This window comes from Parasteatoda tepidariorum, chromosome 3, assembly GCF_982258835.1.
Source record: "Parasteatoda tepidariorum strain Cologne lab strain chromosome 3, Ptep-v5.0, whole genome shotgun sequence".
Lineage (NCBI taxonomy): Eukaryota > Metazoa > Arthropoda > Arachnida > Araneae > Theridiidae > Parasteatoda > Parasteatoda tepidariorum.
This window is the reverse complement of record NC_141757.1, coordinates 61,545,102-61,565,211: the sequence shown is the minus strand read 5'-3', so window position 1 is coordinate 61,565,211 and position 20,110 is coordinate 61,545,102. Positions and strand designations below refer to the sequence as shown.

The 20,110-nt window shown below is 28.9% G+C and overlaps 1 protein-coding gene across 9 annotated transcripts in view; it reads right to left on the bottom strand.

Annotated features, from left to right (window-relative positions):
* Window positions 1-20,110, bottom strand: part of LOC107444999 (epidermal growth factor receptor kinase substrate 8) — a 78,842-nt gene that overhangs the window by 51,515 nt on the left and 7,217 nt on the right. For 2 of the 9 annotated variants that reach the window (XR_015432578.1, XM_016059299.4), the window contains exon 1: window positions 9,713-9,894. The exons of 4 other annotated variants lie outside the window; for them this stretch is intronic. The gene's annotated coding sequence lies outside the window, so the exon portion shown is untranslated. Of the gene's footprint in view, window positions 1-6,378; window positions 6,474-9,712; window positions 9,895-10,933; window positions 11,235-20,110 lie in introns of those variants that run through there. 3 more of the 9 variants (XR_015432579.1, XM_071180251.2, XM_016059300.4) reach the window with 3 other exon arrangements.

The window sequence follows — 20,110 nt, the reverse complement described above, 5'->3', positions numbered from 1 at the left end:
AACAAAAATTTGTCATTGCTCAGTAAATCACCAGTAATCCAAAAACGAAAATTTGTCATTTCTCAGTAAATCACGAGTAGTTCAATACAAAAATTCGTCATTTCTCAGTAAATCACCAGTAGTCCAAAAGTAAAAATTCGCCATTTCACAGTCAATCACGAGTAGTCTAATACAAAAATTCGCCATTTCACAGTCAATCGCCAGAAGTCCAAAAAGAAAAATTCGTAATTTCACAGTCAATCACCAGTAGTCCAAAAACAAAAATTCGTCATTTCACAGTCAATCACCAGTAGCCAATAACAAAAATTCGTTTGTACTTTCTAAAGCAATCGCTTCGATGGAAATTTGGATAGATTAACGGTAGAAGACTTGTATCCTATAGCATAAAATTTTAAAAAGCTACCGCACCTCTGCATTGTTGCAAAAGGTGGCCGCTTTGAAACCAATTAAATTTATTTATTGGCAAAAGTCTACTATAAAAAGTGTTATTATTATTTGCTGTATTTTGTTAATTTATTTATTTTTAATAATGTTGTGCTAAACATTGCTTGACCAGTTTTTTTAAACACCCTGTAAAATAAAGAATCGAGAATTTACTTTAAAAAAACGATTATTTTTAGTCAAATAAAGAGATAAAAAAATTATTCAGACAAAAGAAAGAATCTTGCTTAAAGCATAAAGGTAAACTAGGAATCGAACTTAACAATAAATAGATAAAGTCATATCAATTTCAGAAAGAAACACATATGATGTAACGATAGAAAAATACATAAATAAATAATAGATAAAATTCCAACACTATCTCTTGAAGAATAAGTATTTTAAAAAGAGAAAATAAAAAAAAACACACACACACAAGAGCAAACGTGGAAAGAGAAATGGCTTTAAATATTATAATATGTGCTAGAATAAGTATCGTTAACTTGGAAAATTCGTGTTTAGCTTAATAGTGTCGAATTAAAGAGAAAAAAAATTTAAAAATTCGTAAATAATAATTTGTAAACTGAACAATAGAATTGCCTTAAAAACCTAAAAACTATTTTGAATAGTGGCTTCCCCAGTGCAAACGAAAAATAAGCCTCATAAAAACAATGTTATTCTTATTTGACGGTGTATTCAAAGTTTGGCAAGTAAAATTCAACTGAAATTGTAAACATTTCAGTAATTTTTTAAATGCAGTAAAGTTGGTCTGCCCAAGAAAAGATAGACGCCAATATCTCTCGCCAAACGAGCTAAGAATTTATTAAGTTTCAAAGCTAGAAATAAATTTTTTTTTGTTTTTGCTTTTGCCGAAATGAATTTTAGGAAATTGTAATTTCCAATTTTTTAATGACATTCACGCAAGTGGAAAGCACTGTTGGCTCAAAAAGATTGCTGTAATTCAATTTCATTTATGTGGCATTATCAAGAAATATATTAAAAACAGGCTCCAAGCGATTAAAAACTTATAAAATAATTTCTGCACCAAAAAATATAATGCTGTTAGATTGAAGGAAATCATTTTATTTTAATCTACATAACATTAAAAAAATATTTCAGTGAACTGCATTTCGTGATGTTACCTTTAGAATAATAATTACTATTACAATGGACATTAACACACACAGTCTATTAAGACAACTTTAAGACAAATGTACAAGTTTCTTTTTCTTCCTGAATTGTTTCATATTTAACTAAGCATAATAAACTCTATTTCCCAAATATTTAGTTACTACTTAAAATCCACCTAACAACGCATAAAAATCATATCTCGGGAAAAGGTGACAAAACTTCAGACGAAATCTGGGCAGAATTTATCATAAAAAGCTCTGAATTTATGAGTTAATCGAAGACTTTGCTACAGAAAATTTGCGAAAAATACAACAAAGCGTAAAGTCATTATTAAATCAATAAATAAACTAAGTGATACTAGTCGGATAAAAAAAAAATCGAAATGTTTCTCTTTTTTTTTTAAATGTTGTCTGCCATTCATATTTTTGAAAGTAGCAAATTTTTTTATGCCCAAAAAAGTAAAATAGTTATCACTGTAAAGAGGCTTGCTCAAATACTACTTTTAGTAAAAAATTTAAAAATAAAGTACTACTGATAAAATACTTCCAAGTTTACAGACTGATTTTATCGAATTTACCTGATTTTTGTAACTGGTGATATAAATTTTATTGTTAATTTTTTAGTTATGTCTTACATAAAATATATTACAAAACACTTATACTTGCTATTTTGCTATATTAGAGTTGGGAGGAAGAAAAAAAAATTTATGCAAGAATTTTTTTTTTTTTTTTTTGAAAAAAAAATATTAGAGCCAACTTAAATTAATTTTCACAGATTTCTGGGGTATTTTGATTAAATTTCCTGACATTTTCCTGGCTTTTCCAGATTTATAAAACTGTAAATTTTCTATAACGCAATAAACATGAAAAATACGTAATTAATTTCACCCTACATCAATGAATGCAATAAACGCGCGTGCACACACCTGCACAAAGCAACAAGTTACATTGATACTCGAAGAAAATGATTCGAAAAATTATTTGATAGATGTCATCGACAGTTTTAATGCATTATGCTCTAGAAAAAGTGCATTAATTCCAAACAAAACACGCAACAGTTACAAAATAAGAATGGAAACAGAAAACATTCCATAAAAAAGGTAGAAAGCGATTCTATAACGTCATGAAACTGGCAACAGTCTTTTTTTTTCTTTTTTTCTCAAGTCAACGACCGCAACAGCTTACCGAAGTAACCGAACTGAAAACCAATGAGTTGGAAGAACATTGAACCACATCAGAGGAATTGGGAGCAGCTAGATGAGGTATCTTCATCGCAGGTTTGTCTTCCTTGAGCAAATAAAAGACGCGATCCACAGAGAGAAGAGGGAACTTCCGAAAAAGCAAGATCACAATCTGCACGTGATGAAAAAGGGAAGATAATTGACCCAATAAAGAGTGTTAAACGGGAGATAGGTCAGAGCGCAGCTTTCATGTTGATTTGACAGAGGTGTTTAATCATGCGATGAGGGATGATCCACGGAGCATGATGACTCAAAATAAGTTATCAAGGCTTTCAAAAAGAAAAGTTCTAATTTATTTGCATCTGAATGAAAGATTTAAAAAAATAATAAAAAACACAAGCAATTCATATATTAATAACATGCTTAGAAAGAGGAGAAGCAAAGCCATAAGAATCGCTATCGCATTTAACTAGAACAGCGGTTCCCAAATGGTTTTCCGTGTTGCCCTAGGGTTCCATGAAAGAGTTTAAGGGATTCCGGGGGGAAAAAGGGGTTCCTTATTTGTTTCATTTTCAGCTTTGCACCGAAAACAAATTCTGAACTTAACTAAATACAGGAGTGCAAATTCAACCTTAAGATTATTAATGATAAGGCGATGAAATTTTTTTATTCTTATTAGTAAAAATTAAGTAGTTTTCATTTATAACTTAACAGTGTTCCGCCGAGAGATGATTGATCATTTAGGGTTCCATAGCCGAAAAAAATCGGAAACCCCAACAATGCAAAAATATTTACAGTGCGGGTCATTACTTCAATTTGCTGATAGGTGCGTTTTCTGTTAGCATTTGGTTAACAGAAATGTTCTAAAAGGACAATTATTAACAAAATAAACACGTTTAATGCATGAAGATACTTAATTGTCTTTCAATAGAAGAAGTAGTTTAATACAGCCCCACACGCATAAAAATTAAAAATTCGAGAGGCAGAAATACTTGTTTAATGACTTATAATTAATTTTATTTAATTTGCACCTGGTCTAAGTCTATTTTAAAGACCGGTATGTTCTTCTGAAGACCAAATATGGAAGAAAAAAAAATTTGAGAACAAACAGTATTTCCAAAACATTAAAAAAATCAAATGCAGGAACAAAATACTTTGTAGCGTGAATCATTGAATTAAAGGGAATAACGTGAATCACTGAATCTGGCGATAAAATATCATATTTCTCAGAACAATATAAGCAGAATTCCCATATTGCAATTCTACGGATTTAAAAGAGCAAATGTCTTGTTGATAATTATAATTATACAAAAGTATAACACAGTAATCAATACAGTATTATTTCAATTATCAAAAATGAATTTTGAAAATATATTCATTAGATATATATTTAGAAAAACACTTATAAAGAAAAAACTGCAAGATATCCTTATCTATCTATGACAAAGAATAGCTCCAAAATACTTTCTGTAACAAAAATAATTTTTCCGTACACTCAGCTTTTAATTTATTAAAGAAAATTCGTCGGTAAGTTAAAATATTTTTTTAAATAATAAATAAATATTCATTATAACTCATCAGAAAAAAAATTCATTAAAATATTTTATGAATTATTATAGTTAATGATCACTAAACGTGAACCTTACCTCAGTTTAATTTAGATTTGGTTCAGTTAATTTTGATCAGTTAGGGAACTACTGCTATATTAGCTCTTTATTGCTTTAGTAACCATAAATCTTATCTTATCACAGGCGAATGCAAATCACAGATGGCAACAAACTAGATTTACTTATCGCTATTTTTTTCCTAAATTTATAAAAATTGAGTTTACATTGTTTGCCAAAGAAAAGATTTAAAGCAAAGGAGGGATAAATTGATGTGCAATAAAATATTTACATCGTACGATATAAATTTGTCATATATATACACGGCACAAACACTATAAATATAAACGGCTAGAATTCAAGTAATGCTTCATCATATTACTAAAGTGCTGACTAAAAAAAAAATTTAAAAACACTACAATAAATACACATATGCAAGCATAAAAGGCTTGAGACAATATACGGGTAAGCCACATTAAATCCAAATACGAACATTTTTACACCAAACTAATCCTTTATATTGTTTCCAGAAAAGTACTTTAATAGTTCTTGAAATTTCCGCTTGATAACAGCGCAATACAAAGAAACATCTTATTGTGTACATGAAAATCGTGGTTTCCTAAAATATGCTCTCAGAAATAATCCTTTTAACTTTTTTTTATAGTGAAAATTGTGGTTCATCATTATAAGGCCGCAAATCCCACTTATCTAATTATATTTTTCTACAAAACTTAGAAATGGAAGAAATTAAATTTCGACCGGTATATCAAAAAAAAAAAAATTTTTTTTTAAAAATAAAGAAATAAAATCGATAAATCGAAAGGAAAAAAAACAAACAAACCCACATGTAATGGTAATCCATAATAAATTAAATGACCCCATATGAGAGATATCGGTCAAATTAGGCCCTTTATGTCACGTAATGATTTTGACCTGATGCGTATGATGAAATTCGCTTTTTCAACTTCTTTCGTAATACCTAAAAAATGTAGGTTTCTCTGGGAATGATGACTTACACGGTTTTCTGATATTCTTTTCCTATAAATTTATAAATATAAATTGAAATTTATATACTTCATATCTGAAAAACTCTAACACTAAGGGTGGAGAAAAAAATTGTTCAAATTGGAATCAACGTTTCAATTCTGGTTGGAAACTAATGAGAACACAAAAGTGATTCATGTGATAAGCATTTCAAAGATGTTTCATGGCGTAAACTAATATCCTGGTCCAATTAAATATAACAATGAATGGAAATTATTAAACAAAAATCAATTCCAAAGGAAATGGGGGCGCTGTTGAAAAACGAAGGAACTTATTCAAATATTTAACATTTCGCGAAGAAAACAGCTTTCAAATTTCTCAGTTGAAAAATTTCAAAAAAGTCTTAGTTTTAAATTTACATTTCTCTCACATTTTCATTTTAATTCTGTCAATTAAAATTACGTAGTTTAAAATGATATTAAAAAAATTTTAGGTCCTACAATTCTAAATTGTTTCGACGTTTATTAAATAAAACAAGTTATTTTTTACGCGGAATTATTATTTGGACAGGCGAATTTTATAATTGTTCCAGAGTAATTTTTTAAGTAGTTCTCGAAATATGGCAAAATACGCGAAAAATGATACCAACATTAAGGGGGGATCCAATATTCCGTCCGCTCTCCTGACTTTACTAGGAGCATAGTTTTCAAATAATTGCTTCTTATTATGATGACCAAGAATCCAAATACATCGAAAAAAATATGTTTATTCAAAGAAAGTACGTTTCTGTAACAGATTCCATAACTTAATTAATAGATAGCACAATTTAAAGCATATTTGAGGTCTACCCTATGAACCATTAGGTTTGGAACTTAGTTTGTGAAAATCTGGTCATTAGAACAAGAACTATTCAGAGCGATACCTTTTTATTTATTTAGTTCAATGTTCCATTACAATCAAAATAAACCCTCGGTTAAAAAGAAAAAAATTCACAAAACAAACTAATATGCATTAATTATTTTCGCTGTCTCAAGTAAGCAAAGATTCAGAAAAACTTACATTCGAAAATGGTGGCCAGAGAAGATAATCATAGCACCAAAATAGAAAGGATGATTATATTTTTCAGACGTTTAGCGCGTGATCTGAGGATTATTCCAAGTGACATATTTATATCAGCTTCTGCGTCATCATTAAGACAATGATTCATATTTTCCCGAGAAAAAGAAATAAAAAAAGAAGTTTGGTACGTCAAGCAAAAAAGGAATTAAAACTACTTTTAAAAGAGAATTTCAGTGTTATTAATAAACGGCCTTGTTTTTACTGACTATTAAAATAAAATCTTGGGTGTGATTAGCAAAATAAAGTAATAGCTGATAAATTTGGGTAAACCCAATTTACTTTTAATATTTTAAAAGTAAAATAATAACCATGATAATAACATTAATTCCATTTCCCTGCGTATGAACAACCGCCATCTGAATGCAAATTTTTGTATTAGATAAAAATAAATAAATCAAAAAAAAGTACATTCAATCATAAAATGCTAATAGATCTCGAACACTATTTACTTTTTTACATTTTAAAGATAAAAATAACTACGTATAATATCATTATTATCATTTTTATGATAATGACACCACTATCTTGAATTAATTTCACTATCAATATTAAGTTATATCCTGGTTTTCGGCATTAGATAAAAATAAATTCTTACTGTGAAAATTTTTAAATGATTTTTAAATAGGAAAATCCATAGTATAGTTTAATTATAACGGGAAAAAAAACTTAAATGATATAAAACATTGAAGGCAAAAGAAGAAAAAAAAACGCGTTAGCATTTTACGGTATGTGGAACATTTCTTTTCCTACGTTATTTCCATTAATACTATGAACTAACTTTTGCTTAACAAACATGCAAAATCAAACAAAGTTTTTTAAAATATGTATGATTAATAACTTATAATTAAATTAACAGCTTATGTTTATTTTATTAACATTAGTTAAAAATGTTTCGAAGTTGTCGCCAACAAAAAGTTTTTGTTTTACTTTTCTTGGAAGAAGAGGGGGAGGAGAGTGAAAAAAAATTAATATGCTAAAATTTTGCCGAAAAATAAAAGTTAATTTTCATAAAAGGATTGGATAGAACGCGTAAAACCAGGTAGCGTCTATACTACAAAAATAGTATACAATGTTTCGTTTTTAAAGTAACTAAACTAAATGGTGTTATAAACTAAGTGAAAAGGATGATATTATGGGAGAAATTTTAAAAAAAAACTCATTAGGACGTCCGGAATTAGCGGAATCGAATTTTAACTGAAAATGGAAAAACCAAGGAGTAATTTTTACAACAATTACACGCTATTTTATCGACTTTGGAAATTTAGAAAAAAGAAAAAGATAATATGTCTAGTAGTTCTCAATATGATAGTCAAATTCGTTGGGTAGAAAAATGCAGTTAGAAAAAATTGTGTTTTAATATTTTAAGTTTCGCAAACAAGGCTTAACAGTTTTAAATACATCTTTCGCATCAACATATTTATTTCTTTGGTAATTTGTAGTATCAATAAAAACCGAAAAAACAACTAAGAACAACCTAATCAGTTGAATAACTAAAATAAAAATTTAGAAGACTCTTATTTCGCTTGACTTAGTCTATGCAAGTGAAACTCGGACTCTTAATGCAGACACTCAGCGCAATCTGAATATTTTTGAAGAAGAAAAATCTTCAGGGCTATTTTTGGAGCAGTACAAAAGATTTTGTTGACGAACTAAATATAACTATGAGTTACAAATGCTCTATAGCAGTGGTTGCCACTTGGCGGCCCGCGGGCCACATGCGGCTCGCCAAACTTTTCTTTGTGGCCCGCGAACTAAAAAATATTACTTGTCATTTTTTGCGGACAATTTTCGTAAAAAAACTTAGTTTCTTCGTTTCTGTGAAATTTAACATACCAACGGTGCAAAATATTTATTTCTCGGGTAAAAATCTACTTCCTATTTTAATTTGTAATTCAATACTTTTGTTTCGTACAACTTGATAAAAAACCTGACAGTAATATTTAATGTTCCTTCAAACATAAAAGAGTCATATATAAAATTTTGATAAAGTTGCGGCCCGTCATTTGACTGGTGTTTTTAATTGCGGCCCCCGGCCTCATGTAAGTTGGAAACCCCTGCTCTATAAGCCAAGTCAGGAGAAGCCTAGAAAGTTAAGTAGCAAAAATCGCCACTTTAAAAAAAAATCTTAAGGGATCTCGAGCCAGAGGAAGATTCCCAACTAGACTACACTATAAAAGACCTAAATAAAAAAAAAATTGGAAGAGAAAGTCACCATAAATAGGAAACGTTGGAAATAGCGTGTAGTTGAGGTAGTCAAGGCCTGTGAAGGGCTGCCGTGCTCATAAAGAAGAAGCAGTATGAATAAATCATTAAGAGATAACATGTTTTGTAATAATATTTTTCATTAAATATAGTCATTTCGGAAAATTATTACGCATCTGTTTGGTATTAGCATCAGAATAACCATTGCACTAACAACTTTCTTGAAAAAAAATTTATATGGAGTATTATTTTGGAAAGCTATAATCAAGCCTTTCACAAATAGTGTTTATTGCAATTCAAAACTACTATGGATTCTAATTTTTGCGGTAGAAGTCAACGTTTCGTAGCTTCATGAAAAACAGCATTTTTAAAATATTAGTTTATGTGAAGAATAAGTTACTAATGACTTCTAATGAAAAATAAATCGTTCATATAAGTTTTATTTATTTATTTTTTTAAATAGAAAAAGGCCACTTAACTATGATTGTTTATAGCGAAAGGAGAAAGCAAATGGAAGAAATATTAAATACAAGGTTGCTAGCTTGCAAAGAAGTCAATAATTGATAAAAACAATATTTTATTTTAAATCTTTTGTTATTTAAGAAAAAGACAAAGCTGGAAACTTTTTCCACATGCTTTAGGATGAAAAAATTTTGCAAGGTCACAAACAGCGTAACATTTAAAAACTTTATCATAGCATTCTAAAAGATGTTTTTCAAATACTAATTTTTTCATTTTTTTTATTGAATTATGAACAGGTTAGCTTTTTGAGATTTAAAAATGATATTAACAAAATAATTTTTAATAAATGATATTAAAAATTATAAACCTAGGGTAGATAATTTCATTTTTTTTATTGAATTATGAACAGGTTAGCTTTTTGAGATTTAAAAATGATATTAACAATATAATTTTTAATAAATGATATTAAAAATGATAAACCTAGGGTAGATAAAATTTTTAAAAGATTAAAAAGCCTAATAAATATAGTTTTTAATTTCAATTTTAAATGTTCGCTGTTTCCATAACATTATGCAATCAGAGTTAGCAGAACAAAAAAGAATTGACTTACCAACAAAAAGCAAGCAAGACAAATATTTCATTGACATACGATCATGCGACAAACATCAAAAAAAATATAAGACAGTTATAAAAAAATCAATTAAAAAGATATCAAAAAGATCTGTCGAACTTCCCCCACAAGGTCGTTTTCACGAAGAACCCGTTTTCTCAAACTCTCCACTTAGAGAAATTTGGGCAAGAGAAAGGTCGAATGCACGTAAGGTAAATTAGGTTACATCAAAAAACCGTTCGCCAAGGTCGCCAATGGGGCTCAAATATAAAGTAGATAGTGTGTCAGTATAAAAATAACTTATGATTATTATAAGAGTAAAAACATATAAAAACTAAAAGGAAGAACATTTGCATGAAGCCGATAAGCCACAACTCCGGAAAGTTATGGTAACGATTCGAAACGATAAATCAAAGGAAAGGAAGTATAGTTGAGAAATGTAAGGAATTCTGACCAAGCCACAGGCCTTTAACCTATACCCTTAAGCATAAATTAATTTGTTGAATTTCATCAAATATAGAAACAAATATAAGTACGCACATATACACATCTGTGATTTTTGCTTCGATTATTATAATTTATTATAAACAGTTAAAAATAAAATAAATTAATAGAATTAAAAAAGTTTTATTAAATTAATACTCCTAATACTAGTTTAAGCATTTATTGAAAGCCGAAAATGGCAATATTTAAATATTTACCAGCTTTGAAATTATAGTTTACGATCTGCTGCCGCAACTGTAAAACTATTTTATGTCACCAAATAGACTTAATACAATTTATTTAAACCTTCATTCTAATGAATTTATAATTTAAAAATTTTTAAAAAGTCTGTCGAGAAATTAGTTAGAATTAATTTGTAGACAACTTAAAAACAAATAATCAAACACTGGACTTAAAAAAAAAAATCTCACAGAATTAGAAATCGTTTGCTCGAAGATTAAAATTTTCATTTTTAATAAAGCGATATTTATTAAATTAAATACAATTTGAGAGCAATATTTACACTATCGTTTGCAGAAAATATATACGCGTTCCAAGTTCAACAGAAATACTTCAGTCCTGAAAACGCATGAATCTTAAAATAAAATATCAAGTTTCCTTATCTTTTTTAAGAAAGAGCTTTTTAGTCGAATAAATAAATTTTAATACTGATCTCATGTTGTGTGAATGTTATATTCTTAGAATGATAGAAACTTAAGATAAAACTTTAAACATTACCTAAATAGTCACTTTTGTAAACAGCCGGTTTCACGTCATGATCATTATGAAAAATATTTTCTACATAGCTTAACTGTTAATTAACAACTCGAATGGCAATACTAAGTCGGTAACATTATAGATGAATTAAAATAGACTTCCGGTCTCGAACACAAAGTATTATTAACTCACAAAACCCACAATCGTCTTCGAATTGAGTTTAAAGTTAAATGAGTACTACAACTTCAAATAGAAAATATTTTACAGAGGCGTTTCAAAAAGTTTCATTTAAAAGTAGATAATAGATGTTGTAACTTAAGACGTGAGTTTACAACACATTGTAAGTCACTTTCAAAATCATGTACTTATAGATAAGTTTCTTAACTTCCTACAGCTTTCGTAGACTTTTGTTTCGATAAAAATCAACGTATACATGCTAGACGAAAAAAATTCATCAAAAAAAAAATTAAATTCAAATAAAAATTAACAAGTAAAAAAATACATGATGCATCTATTTTCACAATAGAAAGCATTTAGTAAGCTAGCGGAATAAATTTCAGAAAAAATCGGATTTACATCACATTTTACTATTCTTAATATGAATCGGAAACAGAGGTTACATCTCTATAATAACAGTGGAGAGTAGAATTTTACCTTTTCCGCGCTTGTAATCTCATAATTGAGTAGGATTATATTCGCAAATGCCAGACAGGTAAAACGGAATTATTACGATGCAGTTGGGAGTATTCATAATAGTGTTACTTGTGCGTAAATGGTGCAGTAAAAAATAATTTGACGAAAAACGTAAAGTATATTCTATAAATTACATACACAAGTAAATCTTTTTTCGAATCCTTCTACTTTATTTATTACATCAAAGTCAAAAATTATGGCTATTTTGGAAACTTATGAATGAACCTAAATTATTCTTAATAAAATAGCAAATTATTGCTTTGACTTTTGACGTATTTACCTTCAAATCCAATTCCATGCACAATAATTGAAAAATCAGTTAAACATAAAAATGCATTCTGGGAACTTTTTTCTGTGGCCATCGAACACGATTTTTCAAGTCGAGGGGGGTGACGTAATGCTTGTTTTTTACATGGGAAAGATTAACAACAATTGCAACGTTTTAAGGTAACAAATATGTACATGTAACTGATAGTGTAAAAAGAATTGTTTTCACAAAGTACGGTAAAAACTTGACTATCTGGAATATATGGGAATTTCCGGATACGTGATCGCTCCGGAGTTCCAGATACGTAAACACCAAAATTCTTAATTTTCAATATTACCTTACTTGCCGGAGGGGAAATGACCCATCAAAATAAAAACAAAAAAATTGGAATTGGCATTTATAAAAGGAATAATGATAAAAGAAAAAACTATAATAGTTGCCCATAAAAATTCTTAAAAATAAAAAGTTTTATTTCTTCCTTTTTAAAAAAAAATTTTTTTTTAAATATATAAAAAATTTTAAAAAAAAAATGAGCGGTAATGCTCTTTCTGAACTAAAAGTGTTTAGAAACAGGTGAAATTAAAGGGGGGAAAAAGAGGCATTTATCAAAAAGTAATAGTTTTTATTTTAATTTTAATTCAAATTAAAAGGCACTACCACCCCGGCCGGACTTAACTGTAAAAGGGGTGAAGATGGGAAGGGAAAATTCTAAGTATGCTTTTAAACCTCTTTCTATAATTTTCACAAATAAGCTGATAATAGATATTTACTCTATATGGCTTATTTACTCTATATAATACACGTAAAATACAAAATCTCCACCCAATCTCAATTTGAGATATAAAGCGTGCAGTATTCTCTATTATTTCTTCTGTCAAAATTATGCCAAATACAATCCTGAAATTGACAGTTTTTGATAAGTACCTTTGCTTTTATTCAATTAACGTTCAAGAAATTTTTTAGCGTTATCCAAATCGGTTTTCATCAGCTTAAATTGTAATAAAATTAGATTTTAAAAAATTTAAAACTGAACAACGTGTAATTTTAAAATACTTACTCAACACCACAAATCGCATTATTTTATAGCTTCAAAGTTTTGAGAAAAATTTCATCAAGTTCTAAAAATTATCAAGGGCTATTTCTCCAATTCTAATAAAGCGACCCCTCTATTTTTTACCTTTTTAAAAAAGTATTGTGATTTCTAATAATACTATATCATAAAAAGTTTTTCAAACACAAAAAATATCGGAACACTGATCAAAAATTTTGCGTAAAATCCAAGACGACAAGTATGGAAGCCTCTTAAAGGGAAAAAAAAATTCGTAGATTCCGGTTACTTGAACTTTCCGGTTGATCGAATTCCGAATAGATAAGATGGCTAATTTCAGTGGTAATTTACAGGATACATACGGTTCCAGAGGCCAGCTAATACAAATTTTAGGAGCTTACTGTTCGGTTATGGTTTTGACAGTCTAAATTCAACTAGTAAAATCGTAGGGAAGCAGATCTAGTATTTGTTTAATTCCCACCACTTTTAGCAACAAATGACAGTGTGGTAATTAAAAGGTAGCATTTTCGATCTCTTTTTCGCGGACACCATATAGGTGGTTCAACGTTAGCCCAACAATACACGGATAGACAGAACAGAGAGAAATAAATTACACCTATGCCGCGATATTCGGACTCGGGACCTTCATAGTATGAGGCCAATCCCTTGACCACCATACAGCCCAGTCGGTTCTAATCTTATTTATACGAGTAGAAATAAAAGTGTCATAAAATTTAATGACATATTTAAAGTACCTAAGTATGACAAAATAAAATTAAATAGTAGGCCTATTTGTTATACAACGGTGGTGGAAAAAAAATCGAAAAAAATGACTGTTACTTACTTATAAAGCTTACTAAAGGTTACTTACTAAGCTTACTTATTTTATAAATTTGTCGAGAAAACATATTGTTAAAATGTTTAAACTCTAAATGCGCTTAAATATTATTTAAAGTCACAATAAGTATATTTTTATGTACAATTTTTAATAGGTTAGAAACCTGTAAATTTTGGGTAGGGCGAAAACGAATCTGGTTTTTCTTTCCTTATAACCTAAAAAGGAAGTCTGTATTCTTGGCTTAAAAAAACATATGAGCCGAATACGATATATGACGATACTAACTATAGGCACTCAAGAGTAGGAGATGCAATTTCATATTTTTTAATCCATTGGATTTAGTTAAACATGGACGTAATCAAAGGCAAATATAATTAGAAAAAAAATTATATTGAACTCACAGACAATCTTATAACCTATGTCTGACACAAAAACTAAAGATAGAAGAAGAGCCAAATAAAACAAAAAGAGATGCATTAACTACAATGTTTCGTGACTGTAGAAGAATAGAGTTAACCTAATAATACTCTCACCTAATAGAGTTAAATCCCTTTAAAAAATAATCTACAATATTATTTTACACTTAAAATTCATGCTTTTTGTTTTAAAAAAAACTATGCATTAGTGAAAAATTATAACTTGCTAATACATTTAATGCAGACAATTAATTATGGCACAGAAATTCAAAAGTATTATAACGATCAATTTTCAAAATACTACACACCAAGATGCACATAGCCATTCAGAAAAATTATACGTATACAGATTCATTTGTGATCTTATATTCAAAATGTTTTTATAATTAAAGGGCACGTTTAGTTATAACAACAATAGCGTAACACTTTTGTATGACATAATTATGACCTTTTTCAACAATTTTCCGGCTATTATTCTAGCTACTTAGGAGACTCACTAGATCGGAAATTACTTGCATTATGCATAATATGGCCAACATATAAATAGTTCTGTAAACAGGTTCATTGTTCATTTGTTTGTTTACTTAAACCTCATTGATATTCAAATGTCTGAAACGAAACAATGTCAACAACAAAATTGCTAACAATGGACACCTAAGCGGTATTAAATCTTTCTCCAAATTAGAGTTTGCACGCAAAAACGAAGCAGATCAATTTGGGTGATCGTTACACTTTTGAATAAATGCTTTTAAAATTACTTTTCAAATTATGGTAATTCTTATAATAACAAGTCTCTGTATTAGTAACGAAATAACTCAACGATTATATTTGATTAATCTAAAATAGAACAATTTTAAAAACACAACTTTTTAAAAAAAATTATGCATGTTATTATTTTCTTGTACAGTGCGCCACCCTGAATAACTTTGGATATAATGATCGGATCTTCACGTTCTATGACTCCTTCTTAATAGTTTGAGGGGCGACCTCAAAAATGCTAATTAATTAGTGCAGACGATATTTTAAGTTACAATCAGACACAAAAACATACTTTCTCTACATAAACATACCCTTTTTTCGACGGATTCGATTTTCGACCTCCAAAATATAGGGCGAACTGGGAAATATGATCCTTATACTTTGGTCAGGAGAGCGATCCAAAGTTTGAATCCCCTAATGTTAATATTATTTTTTACGTATTTCGCCATATCTCGAGAACTTCTTAATACAATTGAAAAGTCTTTGCACACAATTATAAAATTCGTTTATCCAAAGATAAATTCATACAAAAAATAAATTTCAGTAAATATTTACTATTTTTTATTATTTTATTTAGCATTAGTCGAAAAAATTTTGATAGTAAGGTATACAATTTTCATATAATTTTAAAGTATCTAATTTTATATGGTAAAATGCAAAATTTGAGCAAAATCGATTAAATAGGTGCTGAGAAATCAAATTTTAAAAAAGTCATGCATAACTTGATTAAAAACTTGATTTCTCAGGAACTATTTATTCAATAGATTTCGCTCAAAGTTTGTATTTTGCCATGTAAAATTAGATACTTTAAAATTATGTAAAAATTTATATGCCTATACATTCAAAAGTTTTACAACTGTTACTAATTAAAATAATGAAAAATAGTAAATATTTATTAAAATTTATTTTTTGCATGGTATTATCATTGGATAAACGAATTGTATAATTGTTAGCAGGGATTTTTCAATTGGCTATAAAACTTTCTCAAGATATAGGGAAATATGCAAAAAATAATATTAACATTAGGGGGTTCAAACTTTAAATCGATCTCCTTACCAACCTATGTGGACCATATTCCCCAGGTTGCGGCTATTCCATATATATATACAGGGTGATTCTAAAAAGATGGGAAAGATTTTAGGAAGTGATAGTACACACCCAGACAAACAATTTTTATCAAAGAATGCATGGTCGAAAACAAAACGCAAAGATTCTGGCCCATTTGGAAAGTTTTTTCATGCAAACGAGAAATCTCCATTCCTATTGCGAGTTACTGCGCTACGTTATTTATCGCCAAGCTTTCGGCCGCTGCAGGGAAAGTTCGCCTATCTTTTCTTCGCCGTTGTACCAGCATAGCCGCTGCCGGCCACTGTTTTGAACACTTATTGTAATCACATGCCATTAAATTTGCTTTTATAACTTAACTTCATCGTTCTTTGTGTGTTTTTGCCCCATATAAGAACATAAACTTTAACGCCCTCTAGCGGTTTTGAATTTGTTTTCGACCATGCATTCTTTGATAAAAATTGTTTGTCTGTGTGTGTACTATCACTTCCTAAAATTTTTCCCATCTTTTTAGAATCACCCTGTATGTACATATATATTTTATTTTTATTTTTTTTTGGGGGGGGGGGGTAAAAAATCCGAAGTCGTCGAAAAGAAGGTATATATCTGATTTTATGTATCTGATTTCGTAACTTTTAAGTTACCCCTTTTTCCATTAAAATGGAGTCCTAGAACGTGAAGATTAAAATTAAATTAGATCAAAAATTATTCAGGGTGGTGCATTTTCTTTTTTTTCTTCCCCCTTCTTTTTATTTCTTTTTTGCGCTCACCGATTTTTTACGTTTTCGTATAAAAATATTGGAATCAGTTTTGGGTGATAAATATTTAAAAAATAATTTGACTTGAAAAATCTTTGCAATTTTTTTAAAACGAAAAATATACTTTACATTAAAAAAAAAAATTTCTTTTTTTTACCCTTCAGTGCATGCTTTAGAATTGAATAGATTTTTAATTCACAGACTCTCAAATCCAAAAATTTCATGAATGTAATGCTGGAGTACCAAGACATTTAAAGTAAAGAGAAGACAGAAGTTCAATGAGGGAAAAAGGTCCTGAAATATGTTATGCCTGCAGGTGAATGAGATAACACTTATTTGGACACTTATTGGCCAAATTAATATAACCCACCATTATGGTAAAGCTACTCGTAATTAAGTGATATTGATTGTCACTGTACAGAGCTCGAATAGAACATGTGTGCACGATCGATACTGCGTGAAAGTACTAATTCACTCCAGAATTACGTTTTATTTATTTCACGGCTAACTGCTGTACAATACTTTAAAGATATCTCTTAAGATAAAGCGTTCGTCTCCCAGCGTTTGCTGGTTGAAACGAATTCTACTCTCGGCTCGTAACGACCACACAGTGCTGATGTAAAAATATCCTCAGTAATAGACGGATCATGGGTTTGCCGTCTGGCTAACCTTGGGAGGTTTTCATCTCCATGAAGGTTAGTTCCATCAAAAAGCCCACCACGAAGGCTAGTTTGTCCCAATACCTGATCCAGGAGATCCCTTATCTTCTGGGTTGGTTTCAAAATTACTAGGCTATAGAGTTGAATTTGATAGACGGAAATTTAGAATTCAGTCGACTGTTCAATGCCGGACACAAAATAGAATACTTTATGCTTGCTAAAGTACCATCAATTTCAGCCCCTGACAAGTATTATATTCAAATTATAGAATATTATCAGAGAGATTAGGGAGCATTACTAAATACCTTCATGTAAACATCAACATATAAAACGCATGTATTCTATAGAATACTAAACACTGTATTAAATGCCCAGAGTTTGTTGGCAAATATGAGACTGATTGATAAGCATAAAAATTTTCAAATATGAAAAATATATACTTTATTACAACATACATCTAAATGTTCTTTACTGCACATGCTCAGTAGATAAAATGGTCTTGCTAGGAATATTATTTTAAAGACGCTCATCTCTCAAAAATATTATATTTGTTAATTGTATTTAATACAGTTTATCTATTATATTTGTTACTCTCAATGCACTTAAATAGAATTTTATATAATAGATATAATATTGATGTATATGGATAGATATTACATAGATGTATCTGGTTCTTCATTTGTGCCTAAGCAATGTGTGCAGCATTCTATAAAAGGCATAGGTATTCTACAAAATGCCTATGTATTCTATAAAGTTATGCATACATCTTAAATTATTATGCATTCTACCTAGGCATTTTAAAGAATGCCAGATTTCAAACTTTACAGGTAATATAATGAGTAAATTGGCCTTTTTTTCATTGGTTTACATAAATATCATACAAAATGTTACTTGAAAATCTTTATCAGGTTTTACAGGTCAGGTCGTTTTATATGCTTTGCATTTAAAAACAATTTCTAAAAATAAAGTAACAAAAATAAATTTAAATAATTTAGACACTTTCGCCAGCAAATTAATTTTAGTAAAATTTTCTTCTGAGAAAGTTAAATGCAAGTCCAAAAACTTTGAGTTACAATTAAACGGGCGAATGTATTACAAACTCGAAGTTTTTATCACTGATAGTAGTGATAACAATAAAATATAAGAAGTGTTAAACAGCAAACTATGTAAAATGCCTTTGCCTTATTTGGATTTAAGGCGCGGTACCTTTCTTGAAAGAGAAATGTAGGTGGGGGCAGAAAAATAAGCAAACCCAAAATCACCCAAGGGCACAAAGTCAATAGCACAAAGCACTATCAGTGTCACGCAAAGTAAGGTAAATGAAACTATATCATAAATATAATATTTTTTGAGATTTCATTTGATTTTCTTCAATATTCAAATTTAATAAAATTATCCCAAAATTTAAATCATTTGTATTCAAAATGTTATATCTTTTTGTAAATGACTCATTAACTCATGGGAGGTAATGCAGGAATCGAGTTAAATCTTAAAATATCTTATTCAAATTGTAATCATTTTTGAAAGTTCATTTGATTTTTGAGCAATTGTTAATACAAAGGAATTTCACAAAATTCTACTTTAATTCAATTCACTAGGTAAAATAAAATATACTCAAAATAATTTATTTCTTTTATTGAATATGGTTTTAATCTTTATAATATGTTCATAAAAATACCCTAAGCACAAAATAGTGAAATTTCTAAAAAGGATGCAACACCGGGAGAAAAACTTTTCACGGGAAATTCTAATTTACCACCATTGTTGTTATTAAAGTGAATTCAAGCAAATCTAGTAAACCATGAGCTTGCTGAAAAAATGTTTTCAAAATGCAAACAAATTATTGAAAGCTAACTTCACTGCATAATCCTGCCATAATTTGTTAGCATTTCTAAAGGTTCCCAAATTTTTTCAGCATTTGAAATTACATGGTTTAAACGAGGTCTATTTGAACTCACTTTTTCTATACTTTAAATTTTAAGTTACTCCTGTAGTGGAATAAGAATTTGACACGAAATGTTTATCTCACGGTATGGCATCCCTCTTAAGGTGTTGTTCAGAATGTTAAAAGCTAACTCGAATTTCAGTAATATAAAACGGAATTTTGTGAACTTTTTAATATAAAAAAGAATATTTTTCATAACTTTCAAACTCCTAGCAAAAATTCAAATAAGTTACGATTAAAAAACAGCATGCTGCATTTATTATATTTTTATGCAGATTTTATTTTACTATGGTTTTTATCCTCTCTAAAAATCTAATAATAATATACTTGTTCATTTCAACGATATAATAAAAGAAAACTTAAGCAATTTTTTTTTTTTTTTTGAAGCTTTAGCTTATTTAACCCATTGAATCAATGTTTTGCATACATATTTTCAAGAAACCTTATTGCCAATACCAAATAGTAGTATTCAAAACAAGGGGAAAAGTTCATTTGTACATTAAAATAAAAATACATTCGTTTTTTTTTCTCTTAAAAGATAAATTAAAAAATTAAACCTTCAAATTTTAACAATAAACAATCAAAGTTCCATCGATATTATGATATAGGATCAGTAATTATACTATCGGAATTTTTCTTTTAATGTCTTAAGTTTTTTTTTTTTTTTTATGTTTTAATTGTGTCAAATACTATCAAATAACTATTTTAAAAAATATTCCAAAGAAATCTTATTACAATAAAATCACATC